Here is a 13,268-nt window from a genome sequence, read left to right as displayed (position 1 = left end):
AATTAGACCCTTTAAAGAGTTACCAGAGTACAGCAATAAAAAACAGAAATTAAAACCAAAAAAAAATAGTTTGAGTTCAAAGCACTTTATTCTGATTTTCATTTAATATGTAGTTTATTATTTGTACATGTATGAGAAGCTGTAAATGTAGTGCCCAAAGCAATACAATAGAAGAAAAAAAAATCCCTGAATTCTTGTGCTGTCTCTATCTGTTGTTAATTTGTTACCTTGGGAAAATCACATACACTGTTTGGTTCTTAGGTTTTGAAGAATTTTGAGAGAACCAAGCAAGATTGGAAATTAGGGTGGAAAAATACCTTAAATTCTGAATAAAACAGCCTTGGGTATGAAACTTAGCTTCCTCACTTATTGGCTCTGTAGATTGGGCAAGTCACTTCCTCCACAAATATCAAGTGACACAGTTGTAAAAATGGGGATAAATGAACTTACAATCATATAGTTACCATGAGAATTATTGTTAAGATGATATGATCGTGGTGATGAAAAAATAATGATCATGGTGATGAGTACACAACTATGTGATGATATTATGAGCCAGTGATCGCATGCTTTAGTTGGACTCTACAGCATGTGAAGCTATCTCAATAAAAACATTTAAGAAAATTTATTTATTAAATATTTATATTATATAAATAAAAATTTTTATTAAAAAAGAAAACAGGGGCCTAGATTGTAAGTTTTTATAGCAGACACATTTAGTCTGAAGTGGTGATTATTATTTCTGGATTTAGAGATGTTGTTTATATATATATGAAACACCCGATATTTAGAGGTAAGAATGAAGCTGATCAGGTTGGGGTTAAAGTAATTCAGAACACAGGGATAAAGAAGACAATGTTTATATTTTAGAATCACATGTATCTATGAGACCAAAGGAAGAAAGATTTATTTGTTCTGCAACCTAAATTTTCTGTAGCACATAATCTAACTCAACCTATCTGTATAGCTCATTTGAACAGCTGAAACACAGGGAGCCCAGAATAAGAAAGAGGTCCTTTAATCCTGTATAGATTATTGTAATGCCTGGATACATCTTAAAGTATATCAAGCAAAAGTATTGGTAAAGTCCCTTGAAGGATGGTAGAAAAAATACGGAACTATTAAACTTTACCATCAGGAAATCCCCTGATACTATGTCAAACTTTAGGACACCCAAATCAATAGGCCATGCTCTTGATCTTGAGGCTTACTCCTGTGAAGCTTATGAGGGTAGTGGAGAAACTTAGCCTATCTGTAGGTATGCCTAAGAGTTACTTCCAGAGGACCTCCTTTGTTGCTCAGATTTGGTCTCACTCTCTCTAAGCCCAACTCTGGAAGTGAAATCATTGCCCTCCCCCCTACATGGGACATGACATCCAGGGGTGAAAGTCTCCCTGGCGACATGGGAGTTACTTCCAGTGATGAATCCAGCCCTGGTACCATGGAATCAACAATTGCATTCTGACCAAAAGGGGGAAAAGAAGTGTAACTAATAAAGTATCAGTGGCAGAGAGAGTTCAAATAGAGTCTAGAGGCTACTCTGGAGGTTACTTTTATGCATTTCTACCTATCATAACCTGCCATACCCCAAACAGGACCATTCCAGCCAATCCTAAAGAACACGTAGAGCAATATATAAGATTCCACAAGGGTTCCATGCACTAGTGTAACTTTCCAGAAACCCACAACCTCCAGATGGGTCCCAGGACCAGATAAGTCCTGAAACTTAGAGGGCCCACCCTTTCCAGAACATAAGCTAGTTCCATCTCCCTACCCCATGTTAGTGACAGACCCTTCCAACATGAAGAAGTTAGAATGGCCATAGCCCAAACACCCCTAAAGAGAGGGATGGAAAGATCAAAGGTGATGGTGGAGTTATACAGTGAAGATAGGATTTAACAAATGAATATGAATGCTGAATCTCTTAGTCTCCAGTATCTTAGAGCAGCTGGAAGTAAAAACCTAAAATTGTAGAATTGTTACCCATGTCAAACTTCGAAATATGTTCTACAACTAATTGTGGTGCTATGCTTTAAAACTTATTTCTTTTCTGTATATATGCATTTTTCACAAAAAAGAAAGGAAAAAAGTCAATTGTGGTGATAAAACAATATTTAAGCCTTCTAGCCTCCTATATTCTGGAGCAGCTAGAAAGAAAAATCTGAGAGGATCATATGGCAGCCCATGACAAACTCTTGGGTTCTGTCCTGTAACTACTTGTTAAAGAGTGCTTTGAAAACTATTGCTTTTTATTTCTTTGCTTTGTATATACATTATATTATACAATAAAAAAAAGTTAAAAAAAAAAGAAAATATATGTGAAAGGATAGCATGGTGCCTTTCTAATAGTAAACACAACATAAATGTATTTCTATAAATTCTACACAGATGTAGGATTTAACAATCATCACACAAATATGCATACAAAAGTTCTAGTTAATGTGCTCAGGCAGGTTTATTGTCAGCCTGAGGCAGTTTATAAGAAACCGAGGCTTTGACATCATGATTCCAGTTTTATGTCTTATCTGAAGAAGGTTGAAGATTTTTATATTTATTGAATAAAGTACACCAACCAATGTTATGTAAATGGAAGCTGTTGATTTTGCGTGGGATTAAAACTGAAACAGGCCTGGGCTAAACCATGGTAATGCTTAATATTCACACAGAACTGAAGCAAACTGCTTAAAAATGGAAAGTTAATGCGTGCATCACCTCTGTCTTTGGGCTTGACTCCAATTAGCCATATGATTTGATTCGATTAACTATGTGAAATTGGCCAAAAATTTCAATCTCTTCGAGCCTCAGTTTCCTTATCTGCATTAGCATCGCACAAGGATTATATTAAAAAAAATGCAAAGCGGTAGTAAAGGTACAGCTGTGTCTTGGTGAAGAATGCACACTTTGGAGCCAGACTTCTTGGGTGCTCTTGTTATGCTGCTTAAACTTTCTTTGTGTCTTGCACCATTGTTTAAATGGAGACAATAATAATATCTGCTTCAGAGGGTTGATGTGGGAATTTTAATGTACTAATACATTAAAATGTTGAGAACTGCCTGATTTATGGTCAATAATCAGAATATTGGCTAATACAATTATTAAGAACAAGTTAAATTACTTGGAAAAGAAAGGAAGAAAAGAGCTGTGGATGATATCCCCCCAAAAGAGAAAACAAAACAAAATCAGAAAGTTTACTAACAGTGTGACTTTGGGGTGGTAACTTAAACTCTCTCTTTTGGGCTGGTAACTTAAACACATGTAAGTAAATGATTTAGAGCTTAGAACATAGTAAGAGCACAGGAAATATTAGTTACTGTTATTCCAATCATTGGGGTGTCAGGGAAAGGCTCTTGGTCCACTTTTTTAAACAAATACTTCTTGATGGTAAATAAAAAATGCACACACAAACAATAGCTACATAAAAAAATCAGTCAACTGGTCCTCTCATCTATCAAGATGCATTTGGTATCATGTACAAAATATAATGCCTTGACAAATTTTCACTCTTTACCTGGATATTTTGTAGAAATGGATTCAAGTTTTCAGGGAAGAAAAGGACCCAGCAAGGTCATCAGTTTTGCGTGACTATCTTCAGGCAGGCAACTTCCCAGCTGCCCTGACAGTGGGGAGCCATCATTTCTGAAAGCTCTCCTGGGAAAGGAATGTTTATTCTCCATTGGCAGATAACAAATAAATGGCTTTGGAAATTTCATACCCAGATGAAGGGTGATACTTAATCCAAAGTGATTTATGGCTTAAGTCACATGATTATTATTGACAATTCCTTGATTAGATCTTTGGCATTTTACTCAGCCATAGCTTTTTTCCCAGTCTAAATAAAAAAGGATTAGAAAAAGTCAAGCACTAGGATGATTAAGAGAAAAAGGGGGGGGGGGAGGAGATAACGAGAGGGGGGGTTGCTAGAGGGGGGAAGAAATAAAGTAAATATGTGATAAAGTAAAACTGTGTTTGTATTTTTGGCCCTTTTTTAGTTCATGATGTAATTACAAAATATATTTAGAGGTATCTATAGGACTGTTTGAATTGCTACTTAGGACAGATTTATGATAGAATGAATAAAATTTATAGCACTTTTAAGTATTTCAGGCATTTTAAACAACTTTAAAATTAGGGTTTTATATTTTGCACAATCTTTCATATTCTGGGTTTTAAAAAGTCACATGTACATGTTTTTATTCTGAGTTTGAACTCCTTTTTTAGGGCCTCTCCCTAAACTTAGTGTTTTCAGAGAGGATACTACACCTCTGATTCTACTAAATACAAAAAGCTTTTCTTTTTAACTGTGAAACAATGCATTGTCAAAACTAACACGCCTGCTAATTCTTCTCTGGGCCAGCTAGGTGCTGGAGCTGCTATTTTCTCTTCCCCTGTTTGCTCCTTAGTACCCACCCTCAGTCTCCTTCTCCAGCTCAGCAGATGGATTAACCTGGCTATTGTCAAAATCTGCACAATGACAGCTACTCACTAGTACAACCGCCAGAGTATTGTAAGAAAACTAATTAAATGGTTAAATCCTCTCTCAGAGGAGATAAATAGGTAGCCTAATTAAAATGTCAACTACTGGAAGGCATGAGTGCATACATTTCAGGCATATTATTGACTCTAAAAGGATATCATATAGAGATCAAAAGAGAGAGCTGAAAAGAGAGCTAGGTGGAAACAGAGAGACAGGGAGAGATCTCTCAAGAAGTTTCCTTTAGGAGAATAGTGACCAATACCATTCTCCAGATATGGGCATCACACTTAGCAGACTGGATTATATCTATACCCTTGGTATATATCAGGTGTGGATAGACTAGGATCAGCAGTCTGTTTGTTGTTGTGGTGGTGGTGGTTTTGTATGCTGTATGGTGGGGTACATTTCATTTCTTTCCCATGTGAATATCCCCTTATTGCAGCATCATTTGCTGAATTTTTGTTTGTTTGGTTTTTTCACGTTTGTCTGTTTGGGAAGTGCATGGGCTGGTGAGAATTCTCCCACTGAACTACCCTTGCACCCCTTTGCAGTCTGTTTTTTGCAAGGCCAACATGACTTAAGAATGTTAAATTTTTTAATGTAAAATAGATTATGTTTTGGTGAGAACAATTGCTCAATTTTGCCTCCTGGTCACAAAGTAAAATATTTACTACCTGTCCCGCCCTATAAAGAAAAACTTTGCAGATTCCTGGCCTAAACACATATCATCCATCGCGCCTTCCATTTCTCCTATGTAACAATCATGATACATACAATCCTTTAATTCAGGTCTGTCTATCCCTCTAGACTCTAAGTTGCTTGAAGGCATGGACAGGTCTGTGGTTTTTATACAGCTGTATCACCAGCACCTAACACATATGAAATCATTCAATAAGGATTTGATGAAAAAGTTGAAGAGAATGAACTATGATACACATGCAGGATTTCTCTGACACTGCATATGCATCATATAGTAAGTGATTATATGTCCCAAAAGAAAAGGGGAAATCAAAGTGGAAAAGAGACCTGCTGACATTCACACAAGTCAGCTGTGGCATTAAAGGGATTTCAGTTCAGCTCTCCTGACTCCTATTCTGGTGCTATATACTTACAAGCTTCCTTTGAACAAGGGAGGAAAGGACCAATTGGTCCGGTCTTGTTTACACATGTGTCTATTAGAGAACAGATGAGCCAGGCAGAGCCTTCAGACAGTAGGGTAGGAAATAACATGCAACTACTGTCATCTCAACCTTCTCTCCCCCTCACCCCTGCATTCCATATAATCCTTCGTGAATCACTGCACAAAGACAAGGAAAAGAATTACATGGCAACTCATGGTGATAGTAAGTTGAAAGAGGTGGGTCAAATGGAAGTACCTAGTGATGCTAAACATATAGGCATGTATGCAAGTATGTACACACATTCACACATGCATGCATGCATCACAAAGCAAGCACAGAGGGACACAACCCACCTTATCTATGTATTTTACTATAAAGAGAGCAAAGGCCAGACCACACACCTTCATCTTGCCCACTCACATTACTCAAGCTGCCTCCATTTTTTTAATCTTTCTACTTGTCATTACTACAACCACAACAAAATGATGATTACCATGATAGTGATGTGTCAGGAGCTGGTCAAAGATAGGTTTTCCTGATTTTACCCTATCCAGAATCTTGAAAGAATGGAGTTCAAGTTCACAAAGATAGCAAGTGATAGAGTCAGAATTCAAACTAAGGGATTTCTGACTGCGGGTCTGGCCATTGTAAGCACTGCCTTTAATTAGATCTCCTTCCTCTGGCTTTTGCTTTGCCCTGCACCGTGGCTCCTTTCTGCATGCCTGAGGCTTTATGCTCTCATTTCCATTTTTATTGATTTTAAACAGATTTCGCATTTTAAAAGGAAGAGTGTAATAGGGTCTGTTTTAATCTCATGTTATCCAAGAATGACTCTGGAACCATGACACAGGATTGACAAACATGAACTCTGAAATAACTGATAGTAACAGTCTACCACTTTCCAGTATTGTATAGTTAATTTATTTATTTATAGCTCACCTTTTTCTACAAATTATTTGAAGAGACTTAGAATAAAAACACACAAAAGCATCTTAACAACATACACTAAAATCTCAGATAGAATGAGAATGAGAACAAGTAAAACCAAAAAAAAAAAAAGAAATTCATAAAAGAAAACATAGGAAAATGCTTGACTGATGTTCAGTTGGAAGAAATTACCGAGGAAGGCACCAGGAGATCTAAAACTACATTAAAAAATAAAGTATACATATCATTAAACAGCATAAAATGATTTAAAGGTAAATGGGATAAGGGAGAAATATTACCAAAGTCAAAATTTTGGATGTTTATAGGGTGTCTGTTCTAGTTTGCTAGCTGCCGGAACGCAACACACCAGAGAAGGATTGGCTTTTAATAAAAGGGTATTTATTTCATTACTTCTTCAGAGGAAAGGTAGCTAAGTTTCAACTGAGGTTCTTTCTTACATGGGAAGGCACAGGGCAATCTTTCCTGGCCTTCTCTCCAGGCCTCTGGGTTCCAACAACTTTCCCCGGGGTAACTTCTTTCTGCATCTCCAAAGGCCTGGGCTGGGCTGTGAGTGCTGAGATGAGGTACGCTGAGCTGCTTGGGCTGTGCTACGTTGTGTTCTCTCATTTAAGCACCAGCCAATTAAGTCAAGCATCATTCATTGCAGCAGGCACGCCTCCTAGCCGACTACAGATGTAATCAGCAACAGATGAGGGTCACGTACCATTGGCTCATGTCCACAGCAAGAGAACTAGGTACGTTCACCTGGCCAAGTTGACAACTGAATCTAACTACAACAGTGTCTTTCAATAAATCAGAAAAACACTAATGCCACACACACACAAAAAAAATGGGCAGGACTTCCACTTGGTGCTTTGAGAGCATAACCAGCATAAGAGTAGTTCTCTTCCCATAAGCAACTATAAATTAATAAATATATATGAAACTACCATTTTCAGACATCAGTAATGGGCATTGTTGTATCTGTGAACACCAAACTGTTTATTCCTGGGGTAATACTCCAAGAGCACTGTGGCTTGAACAACTTACTAAAACACAGACAAGGCTAGAAGCTGCTTTATTTAAATTTTCACTAATTAATTTTTGAAACAGTAAGATAATTCTACATGCAGGGTCCAAAGAGACACAAAAATGAGTGAAAAGAAATGCTTTTTTGTCTGAATCCCAATTCTGCCATTTACTAACTAAAAGACTTGGACAAAGCTCTTAGGCTTTTTAGCCTTGGGACCCTCATCTACAAAATAGGTAATAATAACTAACTCGAACGGTTGTCATGAGAACTAAAGAAAATAATGCTAGCAGCTTCCAGCACCATGGCTGGCATATAGGTAGGTAATAAATGTTAATTTCCTAAATAAAATGTTAATCCTTCTCATGAGGAGCTTACTATCTAGCAGATGAGGTGGAAAATTTACATAAGAAATGACCCTCCAAGGCAGAAAATAGTACAAGAACAAGGTCTTTGATAATTAGAGAAAGGAAAGATTATTTTTAGCTTGGAGTCAGGGGAAGGACCATAAACACCTAATATTATTTAACATATTTTTACTAACTCTGGCTCCATCAGGCAGTGTTCTAGCTTCTGAGATACAGTGGGAGCAGGCAGAATCTTCATCAGCCATGGAATTTATATGCTACTGGGAAGTATCATTTAACAAACATGCATCCAAATAAGAAAGAACATTTCAGGAGAAAAGTGACATAAAATAAAAGAGGGTGGTACAGCAGAGAAACTAAGAAGCTACTTCAAGTGAGTTGGTCAGAAAAGGCTTTTTGTGAGGCGATCCTTTAGCTGAGACCTAAGTGAAGAGGGCAGCTATCTTGAAGATACCTCACAGGTAAAATGAGAAGTGCTATCAGAAGTAAATAATCCTGGCTGGAGTACAGAACCCAATCAATCATGCCGTACCACTCATTTTATAGGTGTCTCCTAGCTTACTAAGAGTTGAGGTAAAAATAAAATGGAAATACTGGAGAAGACCAGAAAATAAGTATTCCAATAGGTTTAACTAAATGACCACTTTTTTCTCCCTTTTATCTTATCAGTAAATTCAGAGCAACAAAATAGAGGGCCTGTGAGAGCCAGTGAACTTTAAACACATTTTTTACCTTCATCAGGTGTCCTAGTCACTGTATGAGATTCCCTAGGTCTCTAGGGCGCTCAACCTCAGTTTATAAATCTGTTAAAATACCACAGTGATTTCCCCATCAAGCAAAAGGAAGAATAACCTGATAATAATGAAGTCACTGAGAGTACTTTCTTGGATTATTGTATAACTATAAAATATGGCTGATCATTCTCTCTAGTCAAACCCCCTGCCTTAGAGACTTTTTAAAGAGTCCCCATTCAATGACAGTGTGAAGAAGTTTTATTGCAGGCTGACCTGGCCCATCACTTCTTTATTCTACAAAGGCTTATGCTACTTATCCTAAAGGGGTATTTTTGAGTCATGGTGAAGGATATATGAGGGTTGGGGCATTGTGGAGGCAGAGTAAGAGGGGAGAGAATTGTGTGCCTGGTCAAAAAGAGAGGGATAACCAATGCAGAGGGATATGAAATATTGTTCGGCAATCTGAGGAATAAGATATATATTTTTTGTTGTTAACCATCTAAAGTAAGAAGAATGCAGATAAAGCTTGACCTTGTAGCCTTGTTTCACGGAACCAGGTTCAGTTAGTGGGTTCCAACAAAAATCAATTTATTGGATTACAGCAAACATTTTTAGAAAAAAATGAAAAAGAATGGAGTGGGATATTTCAGAGTGATGAAACAATCGTATTTTTAAGAAACTTGTTTCTTTAAAAATGTATTTCTTATTCTGGGTTACAGTAAAAAAAAAAAAATTAAAGCCACTGTTGTATGGGGACATGCCATTTTGAAAAGGACAGTTATATGCCCTCCAATCACAGAGCATACATTTATTACATTCACAGACTCCAAACCTCAGAGGATCTGGTTTAGAAGGAACATTGGATACCATCTAATCTTGTCACTTTACAGAGGGGAAACGAGTAAAGAAGTGCAATAACTTTCCCAAATGACAAAGCAGTTTTGGGACATCAACCAAGGTCTCTTAATTCACAATCTAATGTTCTTTACATCATATTAGACTTAAAGTCATAGCTTAAAATTGGAAGGTGATTGTTGTGAGGATCAGAGTCATCCATGCATTTTCCTGCCCCTGCAAAACACAGGAGGGGACTTATCCCAGACACTAAGGGCACAGAATCCATCATTCCATGGGATCTTCTTTTCCCACACATCCCTCAGAGAGTGAGTACAGCCTGACCCATTGGCATCCACAATTTCTTTCAATCTCTCATATCTTCCCCCAGACACGGCCTCACGATGCAGCCCCAAGATTGATGTTTGGAAACAACACGGTATAAGAGTTAAGAGCTGAGACTATAGAGACTAACAGATGTGGATTTAAATCTTATAAGCCCCATGAGGGCAAGGCCATGTCCATCATGTTTACTGCTGTTTCCTCAATACCTTATACCACGCATGGAGGATATGTCGGTATCCAACGCATGTCTGTTGAAAGAAGGAAAGGAAAGGAAAACACTCCTAGGTCTGCCACTTAGTGACCTGCAAAAATGACTTCACTTAACTGAGCCTCAGCTTTCTCATCTATAAAATGTAGAAACTCGTAGCGCTATTTTGAAGACCGAATGAGAAAATACAGTTCCTAGCGCTAGCGAGTATCAACCTGTTATTACTCCTAGCTTCCTCCTTTTCTAGATCAGTGGTTTTCAACTTTTAAGTAAGTAGCAGACCTCTTTTCTTAAAATAACATACATATAAGGCATAAAAGCCAAAACTTGCCTGGAATGGGGCCAAGTGTGCTTTGGTTGACCTTTCATTTGCCAGCAACAATGGCCCCTGAATCACCTCTGAGGAATCCCAGGGTTGATCAGAATTCTGCAGGAGAATCACTCCCCTGGGCCATGACCTTTCTCTCTGCCCAGCAGGAATACTGCTGAGGCTGAGATGGATTACTGACTCTGGTAGGAAATGAAGGCCTGCAATGAGCACCTGTCAGAGCCAAGTAATTACAAATCTCCAGGGAGACAGCATTACATTGCTCATGTACTGCACTAACTACACATTTTCAGAGCCAGGGAATTTCAGAGTTGCAGAAAACACCACACTCTGTAAAGGAAGACAATGGATAAAGAAAGAGCTCTAAAACACCCCAGAACCTGAGGAAACTAGTGTCAGATTCATGTGCAATTCTACTAAATTTCTGAAATTTATTCGTTGCCCCTCATCTAACAGTTTCCTCCAGGCACACATTTGCATATGGAAATGTGTGATGCTTTTTATTCATTCTCATTTCTTTCTTAACGTTAAATTAACTGGGCCAATAAACTGCAGGAAGTATTACTTGAAATCTGACTTCAATCACTATTAACATAAAATATTGAAGTATGCATGGAAAGCATATTTCAGTGGGCTCGTCCTGGAGAGCAGCAAATAGAATAAGTCAGAATTTCCTGCCAGGGAAAGGAGGACTTCTAGGCTGTTCTCTAGCTGGCAAATGGGACCGAGTATGAAGACTGCCCACTCTGCTTAGAAGAGCCAGAGACTCTAAGAGAGCAATTGAGAGGTTGGACCCTGCTGGGATAAACTGGGAAGCACGAGTTCTCGCTTTGGTGCAGCCTCACCATCTGTCAAATGGAAATCACACCATCTACTTTTCAGGGACATTGTGAGGACATGATAATATATGAGAAAGTACCCTGAGTTCCGTGGTAGCACAGTCCCATATTCACACGAAGTATTTTCAACCTTTATTCTGATACTTCATCACTCTCAGTGAAGCTGTTAGCACCTTTTGGACTATCAGCATGATATAAATTCACAATGTTCGGTTTTAAGTGTTTTAGTGAAGGATAAAGGGTTTCACTTCTTCCCATACTCTCTGGAGCAGTTTTCTGAAGAGTTTAACAGTAGATTTCCCGATAAGAAATAAAAATAATTATTATAAATAATGCCTACGACAGAGGCTCATATTCTAATATATTTGTTTTTAATAAATATAAGCCAACATTGTGAGCAAATGCATAATTATTATCAGCAAAAGAGAGAAAGAAAGGATGAGCCACGCTGTAGAGGCTTGGCAGTGGGATCTGGCAGGAGGACAGAGATAGGAAAATCAGTGATTTGCTGGACAGTGCTTTTTTAGGGGCCTTTGAGGTACATCCTGAGTCCCTGTTGCTCCCATCAGATGTCATGCATTTGGGTTCTATTCTTTCTGCTTCCTACTGAAATCTCATATGCTATCTCAAACAAGAACTATTCCAAAGTGCCTTGTGGGGCAAGATCTGGGTCTTATGCACCATTGGGTCTTTAGCATGTGTTTGGTATATGCCAACCAGTCAACAAGTATTTTTAAATATCCAGTGTATGACTGGCATTGTATTAATTACTGGGAGTCCAATGAAGAGGGAGGAAGAAAAGACATAATCTCAGCCTTCCTGGTGTTTGCAGTCTAGAGCAGGTCCTAAGCTTGACATTTAACAGTTATTAGCGCTCTAACAAGCTAAACCTTCCCAATTTATCTATATTGATTACATTCAGTAGATAGTGCTGAGAATTCATTATTCACTGAGAACTAAGATTCAAAGTTGAATGTTGAAAGAACTAGTAACATTCTATATACATAATGTTCTAAGTTCATTACAAGAATTATCTCATTTAATCCACAGAAGAGACCAATAGAGTAATTCCATTTTACAGATCAATATACTGGGGCACAGAAACATCAGCCACTTGCCATGGTCAGTCACACAACTGTTAAAAGCAGGCCAAGCCAGAGTCTGAACGTCTACACAGTCTGACTCCCCGGCAGCTACCCGTAACTATTATGTTTCACTTCTCACAGAAACAGACCACAGTAGGAATACAAAGGAAGAAAAAGTTTAATTTTCATTGGGAAAATTAATCCATCACTTATTCCTATAGTCTTTCACCTAACACTGACTACCTCTAGGTGCTGAAAGTTGGGGCTGCAGAGATGAATTAGACACAATTCTTGGTTTTGAAGATGGACAAATAATTAAACAATAAGCTGACCAAATAAACGAAGAGGTTTCACAAGAGATTTCTTCCTGGAAGAGGGACCACTTGAGTGAGTTTTGAAGGATCAAGAGGACATTTATGTGCCAATGGGGTCAACATGGCTTTGTTTCAAAGATGTCACAAAGATTGTAACTTCAGGAAGATGGGCACATCCCTGGGAGTGATTTTCTGAGACTAGGGGAGCTCTCTGTGCCCTACACATACACAGCTTCTGGAGAGAGCTGGCCATGGCTACAGCACTTGCCTCCCTAATTCCAAAAGCAGATGGTGCCTCCTGGATTAAGAAGATGGATTTCATGCTGCACTATCTCTGTGTACCAAACTCAGGAGTAACTTGACAAAGTCAGGAGTAACTTGACTCATATTTCTTTTTATTTTACAAGTCTCCCTACCCTACAAGAGAAAGAACACTCTATGCTACAGAATTCAGTCAAAGTTGCAGACACAAATGAATATCTCTATAGGCTACAGAGAAGAGAAGAAAATTTTAGAATTTAAAATTTTTCACAATTGACACATACCCTGAATCCTCCTTGAATCCTCCAAGGTTATTAGTTATCTCTTGGAAATAATAGCCTTCATTTGGAAGCATATAGAGTCCCTACCTCCTACACCATGGAAAATACATATTTTAGAA

At 38.1% G+C, this 13,268-nt stretch overlaps 1 protein-coding gene across 1 annotated transcript in view; it reads right to left on the bottom strand.

The window, feature by feature from the left end:
• NELL1 (neural EGFL like 1) overlaps positions 1-13,268 on the bottom strand; it is an 884,414-nt gene that overhangs the window by 232,712 nt on the left and 638,434 nt on the right. The gene's annotated exons all lie outside the window — the stretch shown is intronic.

The sequence above is a fragment of the Tamandua tetradactyla genome, chromosome 8, assembly GCF_023851605.1.
Source record: "Tamandua tetradactyla isolate mTamTet1 chromosome 8, mTamTet1.pri, whole genome shotgun sequence".
Lineage (NCBI taxonomy): Eukaryota > Metazoa > Chordata > Mammalia > Pilosa > Myrmecophagidae > Tamandua > Tamandua tetradactyla.
Note: the sequence above shows the minus strand (reverse complement) of the source record. Positions and strands in the feature narration are given on the sequence as shown.